We start from the raw sequence: 7,465 nt of genomic DNA, 5'->3' as shown, positions 1-7,465 counted from the left end.
GATCAGCAACTGGTTGGTGCTTCGCAACTTGAGGCCCTCCTCGACCCGCACGTTCTGAATATCAAACTTCCGGCGGCTCCGGGACGGAGAAAAGGATTCGCGGGACGATTGGCCGAGGGTTGTAAAAACGCGTCCAGGAGCTCGGGGGACCTCCTTGCCTTTGCCAACTCGGAAAGTCCTCCCGGGATTCCGACACCGGATTTAACGAGTAGCGGATCGAGCTGCGAGAAGCTGAACTGTGAATGGCGGCGACGCAGTGAGGCAGACGTCTCTCGCGTCGACGGAATGAACGAGACCTTGGCTGCCCTAGCTTCTGTCGCACCGAGGAAAGTATGCAGAAGGCTCGTCTCGTCCCTCCAAAATCTTCAGAGTGATGAAAACTCCTACGAGGATTTACCGGGTCACGACGTCTTGAGGGCTGAATCGTGGGGAAAAGGACGAGTCGTCCACTTCTTTCCGGAGGAGCCCGACGACCCCGAGCGGGTTGTCCGTAAGCTCCGGGAGAGGATTGACCACATTCGAGACACTAATAGGGACATTTCCAAGGATCTTTCGTCACTGAGGAAAAACTATGAGGTACGATTAATTATACCGACTAGCAATTACGAATTTCTGAAACAGCCGAAAAATTTAATTGACAAATTTAATTAGCCAAACTCGTTGGGGATGTTGTAACCAAGGCAATCGGCAATTAATTTGCGTGTGGAATTCAATGAAAATTTTCATCTGCCTGCAACTGTGGAACCGTACAATTAACGCCAGTCAGTATTACGTACTGACTAAGGCAGATTAGGTAATTGATAATTAATTACGTCACGGCATCGCGGCTTTAATGTATATAAATATCACTGAAATAGGATACAGTTGGTTGTATTGATTTGTGAGAGTTCGGAAATTTTTTTTTTTTTGCTTATAATACTAAAACCAGAGTGGTAGAATATGACATTGATAGCTCTTCTTGAAAACATGTGTAAGCTAAACCGATTTAAAAAATTTGAGACAATGAATTAAATTGTAAAAATAATCGTCTTTTTTCTATGATACACAGTGGGCTGAGCAGAAGACTGGAAACCTAACAACCGCGACGACTGAACTAAGGAAGGAAATTCGCGATTTACGGTATATTGACGACCTTGTGAATCTCTTGCGAGGTGAACTGAAACGAATCTCCCAAAGAAACTGGCCCTTCAATCTTGGTCATGCGGAGCATCATATGGAAGAAATTAACTTAGTCATATGACAACAATTTTAAGCTTCTCGTCCGAAATTACTGGTATCATAAAACCCAACTATACCTATAATAGTAAATGATTAACAAGAAGTGATTGTTCAACCTAAATAGTCAGTGTTCGAATGAACTATGAATTAATTCTTGTCAAAGCGTTAATTGTGTTGCCAAATCTCAGTACGACGATACTGTATGTATAATAAAGAATATTTTGTAACTTCAAACTTATCCACAATTGCCAAAAGACAACTTATGAAAATTTTCAGCTGTGAAATATCGCTCAACCGCCTTACTGCAGGCAATATGCACTACAGAAAGAAGTAATCTTACCCGTTCGATTGTTGCAAGTACTGATGAATCAGTACCTACCGTTTAGAATGCAATTCAACTTGCTTTTTTCAAATAAAATGTTCGTTGATTTCGTAAAATTGCCATTCTTAAACTTTCCGCTGTATTGAGTGACTGTGATAGTTATATGACGAGCTCGAGATTTTTTGCTCTCAAAACATAATTTTTACCACGCCTAATCGACTGCAATCCGCGACACGTTCCTAATTCCACATCTGAGATTGTGGTTAACAGATATAGCGTCAGATGTCGCTACCAGTTTTCCCATCGAGTAGGTCGTGTACTTTGGGTTGTCTATAATCAGGCACTTGGTATTCTTGCCTGAGGCGTAACTGAAAATCAAATTTTGCCTGAAACTTTTTCACCGCCATCGTTTATCCCAAGTAATATACCATGATAGGGTTTCAAGATGAATTTCTGGAAAAATTCCTATAATTGAGTTGATGTTAGCTTTTTTTTTTGATCGTTTTCTTTTTCATTCTACCAAATGCACATTATGTCTCGTTTCATCTGAGAGGAAGAAACAAATGTCTAATCCTCCCACATCATTTAACCATTGTTAATTAGAATCAGAATAATTTCGGTGGAAACAAGTACGGTTTTTTTTCCAATTAACCTTTCTGGATCGCTGCGGAGGCGGATGATTCGACTCAATAACTGATCACTCAGCCACTCGATTAAACTTCTCAGTTTATACTATGGGTATCCGCATATGACGCAGTTATATTTAGAACGAATTCGCCATTCGTATCAAATTACGATCAAATGCGCTGAAGGATTTTCAGAGCTCGATCAACAGGTTTGCTTGTCGGCTAGACCCCCCTGGGAGTCTGCGTCACTGATCACTCGTCCGTTTGATAAATATTTGTCGGGTCAGTGAGGCAGAGTATAGAGTATCCAAGCAAGTATACCTATGGTATAGACATTTACCGAACAAGATAAACGATCCGATACGAAACTGCTAGCCTGAACTTGTGTACGTACAATGTTCGCTTACGAACGCTTACGATCGATCTTTTACCGAATGCATAGTCAATCGTTTGAAAAATATAAGAATCAATAACTTTTCCGTAAATTTTCCGAAAGTGTCCTTTGCGTTCGACCGGAGTGCCTTATCCCGGCGAAGATCATTTGCGAGATATTCCCCATTAACACCATCGCCTTAAGATCCGTATCGGAAATGAGAAGGGAAAACCCGGAGTCAGTAGTTTGAAATTGGTCAGTCTTAAGCGAGAATTACAATGGTCTTAAGCCGTTAAACGAGAATCTTGAATCTCATCTGACACTTGGCAAATCTAAAGAAAACATTGAAAATTATAAAAGGATGACTTTCTAAGGCGAGACGTAGGGCTTGAAATCCCGAGGAGGATTTTACACCGTCAATGTCACCGGCAGGTACCCTCCTCCGGGTTCGGGCCGTCGCATCAGCTATGCGCCAGGAGAAGAAGGTTACACGGTGGAAGTCGTCGCGCAGGATGCAATCAGATAAGAGGTGAAGTCTGTTACTTTTTTGTTTAAGAATTAAGATAAAGAGACAAGGCTCGACGGTTTTGTTTGAGGTCTCGGCTAGCGCTTCACGCAGGAACAAACCCGACGCACCCTCCAGGATGTGAAGTCAAATATCACTAGATAAATATCGCGAGGGAAGCTAAAAACCACAAAGAGGGATACCACCGGGTGACAAGTGTAATCCGCTGCTTAACGGTGTCGGTGATACATCATCCTGACATATTATCTCTCGCGTCTGGGAGTTGCCGATTCCCGTTCAATGGCAGGCACAACAAAAAATTACACGCACCGCGTCAAACAGAACAAAATCAACCCTCACCCCCCACTTGATCTCTTTGGCACTTCTGAAGGCGCGAACCCTTTTACCTTTCAGGTCAGAAACTCCTCGCTCAGCTCGACAGCCACCTATCCTTTTGTTTTATCGTAGTAAACGGTTGTCCTGCAGCATCCATAAGCTGCCCTCTCCGTCTAGGCAATCATCCCTGCCCTGTGTTTCGTCTCCATTTTCGTCGACCGAATCCTGCTTTCCACAAGACACTCTCTATTTGCAGTGCACTTGTCTCTGCGACCGAAACGGAATGTTCGCGCAAACGTCAACCCATCACCAAAGCATCGGCCAAATATTTATACGGGCCGTGCTCGACCTATCTAAATCCTATTTGCGATCAGAGGGAGCCTGCTATGCGGGGTGCGCGGCTTAAAGACACAGCTTCGCTCACCCCAAGCACCATCCCCTGGCTGCAAAGTGGTGGTGGAAGGCGGGAGCTCAACCTGCACACCTAGTCCGAGGTTGAAATTTTCATCTTGAAAGAATGCGGGGAGAAAACAGAGCACGAGTGCCCGTAATGAAACGGTTCAATATGCACTGACCACCTCAAGCGTTATACCGATGACTTTCGAGGTTTGTTAACCGGTTGATATACCGACAATTTTTATTACCAGAATCCATTCACCCGCACACACAGAATTCATGAACTTTTCCCACGGCGAGCACTCCCAACAGTTACAAGATTAAGCAATCACGGGTTCGATGCCTATTTTGATAGTGATGCTAATGCGGGGTTTCTCGAGCCCACTCACGAAATCACTACGACGTCGTTTTACGTCGAGCTTTATACACCTACCTCTGCTCATTTTTCCACACATTTTTTTAGCGGGAATTTCTAAGCAGATCCTAATGCTGCACGCTCACTTCGAGCGCTATGTTATCACGCGACAAAGTTTGCAGCGTTCTCTGTCCACCACGTACAGTCGTTTCACTCACTTTTCATAACTAGCCTGATTAAGCTGAATAAGATTCACAACTTGCTACGAACGAGAAGTGGCACTATGTATACGATATGTACACAAAGAAATGACACCGTAAAAAACGCTCGATCAAATTATTGTAAGCTTTCATGCATGCAGCCTGTAAAGCCTGTGCAAATAAGACTTGTTTAAATTACAACTGGTTCCGTCTCTCGTTCGGTACACTAATAAGAAAAAGAATGACAAAAAAAACAAATTAAGGACAATTGGCAAGTGTTACAATTTTAGCCATGACTAATTTGAAGGCTTGTAGATTTTTGGCGCATGTTGTAAAAAAAGGATTTGGTAAAAATAAAAATTCGACTACTCTTCGTCATTCGAAGAAGTGCACGCTGTCGATCATTGCTAATTTCGTAAACTGAAATCGAACCTCCGATTCGTTGAGAAGATTACTTCGGCAACCACTACGTTGTACAATTGGTATAACTGTATTAGTATGCAAACAATCTGTATCTTAAATATTTATGAAATACATATACATGTCTGTATGCTGAACACCGATCTATTTACTTAGTAATTATTGATATTCGTATGCCCAATTCCACATGGTCGCATACACATGCATACACATATTACGTTATACACGTACGTGCATGAGCGCGCCTGCTCTTGGTGGAAGCGCATACACGTGACGGATGCACGCGTGTATGATTCAAAGTGGACCGCGTCGCTCTGATGGCGCACCTGTGTATAAAATTCGAATCGATGTACAGCGAAGTACAGTATGTCTTATTAATAACGCAGTTACGGTAAGAGTTACCGATTTCTGAGCTACGAGACCCCTCCACAACTGGCCGATACGTCCCACGCTCTTCCACGCCGCTACCACGTTACGTACGTGTGTGTAAATTATTTTTCTGCTGATTACAAAACGCTGTCATAACACACCCGGAGCATTAATGAAAGTGGACAGGGTGCCACCATTCCATGGCTCTGGGTGAGCGAGGAGAAGTGGCTTAAGAAAGTCGCGAGTGGATTAAATCGATTATGACAGGCAGTTTGAGCCTCGAATTTGAGCGGTTAGCACAGTCCAAGTTCTCGAACCCAAGTTGAGAGGATGGTGCCGGACCTCTGAGGTCCGTGGGAAGGAACGTTTGGCCAGTCACGTAGTAAACGCGCGTTAGAAAAATGGCGACACATCTCAAGTCCTAGAAGGATGAGCTGAGAGCTGGCTGCGGAGCATTGTTCCCGATGGATAGTTCTCGCGTTATTCGATTGTGCCCGGTTCGGAGATAATTGGTGGCTTTTTAAATCCCGCGAGTTGATTGGCCAGCGTTTGGAGTGGCTCATTGTTGTAGGAGATTGGCTCACTCGACCCCGAGGATCAGAGTGTCCGGTGACGTCTGGGAGGAGCGTACGTCCTTTTAAGTGAGGAACTAATCACTGCTTCCGAGCTAGCAGCCAGCGTCTTCTTCAAGAGTTGCGTATTCTTTCCCAGGCTCCGATGCCGAGGCGGTGAACCGCTGAGAGTCGAGCGTCGAGGAACCGTAATATGCCACGCTGATCATTTTCGTTCGGGATTCTCATTATTCCAGGAATACTCGTATCGCCGTAGGAATTGCCGGATGTTAGAGAGAGAGAGAGAGAGAGAGAGAGAGAGAGAGAGAGAGAGAGAGAGAGAGAGAGAGAGAGAGTAAAAAAAAACCAAAAAACGCGATTAGAGGGAATGTATAATGAATGGACGTATATCGGATGGAGCCCTGCAGCCGTGTGGATGCGGTACCAAGATGGCACCGACCTGTCAGCATCGCGACTGTCTTGATCTGTTTGCGCGTAGACGGACGTGGACCGCTCGAGAACGCGTTACAACTCAAACCTTTTAGCTGGCTGTTTGAGCGGCGTTGTATTCTGTTTATACAACCGCTTAAACACTCCAGGGAATATATAAGCTCGAGTCACGTCAAGGATACCACTCCTGACCACTCTTGACCACCCGTCCACGGCTCGAATGTTTCTCAATATATAAACATCGGAAACTGTCCCTTCGATGGTGCGCCTATAGCTGTCGCGCGGGAGTCTTTAGAAGCCCAAACCTGATTCCTACTCTCAGTTATTCACTTCTTCTCCTTTTTGGAGATCTAATTCTTACCTAAACACCGAACCACTAAAAACTTTCCGCATGAATTGTCGAAAACTTGGAAGCAACCTGACGGTCGTCTCGTCGAACCCTTTGACTACGGGAAATTTAGTTGTACCAATTTCACCATTTCTACATGCCCAAGTTTTCAATCACATCGGTCAGAGACGCGTACTTTTTTCTGTGAAAAATAAAAAAAAAAAATAAAGAATACACCACAGGTACCGAAGCCCCGAAGCTCTAAAGCTTTGAACTCACGTTATACTTTATTGGCAACGCTCTGAAACTGAACATCTATATTATCGTTATATTGGCCCAGATTCGTTTCTTTTCTCGCTGGCGCTCGTGTGAATCGAAAATCGTTGCCCGATAATAAAAGAATATAGAGGGAATAAGGAAAACAAGACGAAAGCAAGCACGCACGCTGCACGCAGGCGAGCAAGCAAGCAAGCAAGCAGGCAGGCAAGCAGTCACACAAGCAGACAGGCTGGACCAAAGGAGGCTGAGTTTTCAAAGGTATCTCTGCTCGATCTTAGGCTGACGTCATACTGTCCGTATAGTCAATTTGGGGATGTCGGATCATTTTAGTTGACCGAGCTACCATATAGGTTGCTCTCACCAGTTCCTATCTCGGAGGAATCTATCCTCTCGGACTGGCGAGGGACCGATCACTAAATTAAGCCGGATTAGTCTAATCAGCACTGTGGATCGTTAATTAATGAGGCTATTAGTCAGAACCGGTGACTATTAATTCGTTCGATAGTTTAGCCGGACGATATGTTATGGCAATATTGTGTATTTGTCACCATACTTCGGCTCACAAATTGGTTACAACCACGTCTTTCGCTCTGCATTCTCTGCGCGATGAACCGAATCCGGTTTCTTCTTTCCCCCCAATCTTTAATTCGCAATTTTTCACTGCCCCGTTGTTACGACAGGGGCTAATCGATCACTTCGAAATCACCTCCGAGGTAAAAGTATAACATTACATCTTC

This window comes from Neodiprion virginianus, chromosome 2 (assembly GCF_021901495.1).
Source record: "Neodiprion virginianus isolate iyNeoVirg1 chromosome 2, iyNeoVirg1.1, whole genome shotgun sequence".
Taxonomy (NCBI): domain Eukaryota; kingdom Metazoa; phylum Arthropoda; class Insecta; order Hymenoptera; family Diprionidae; genus Neodiprion; species Neodiprion virginianus.
Note: the sequence above shows the minus strand (reverse complement) of the source record.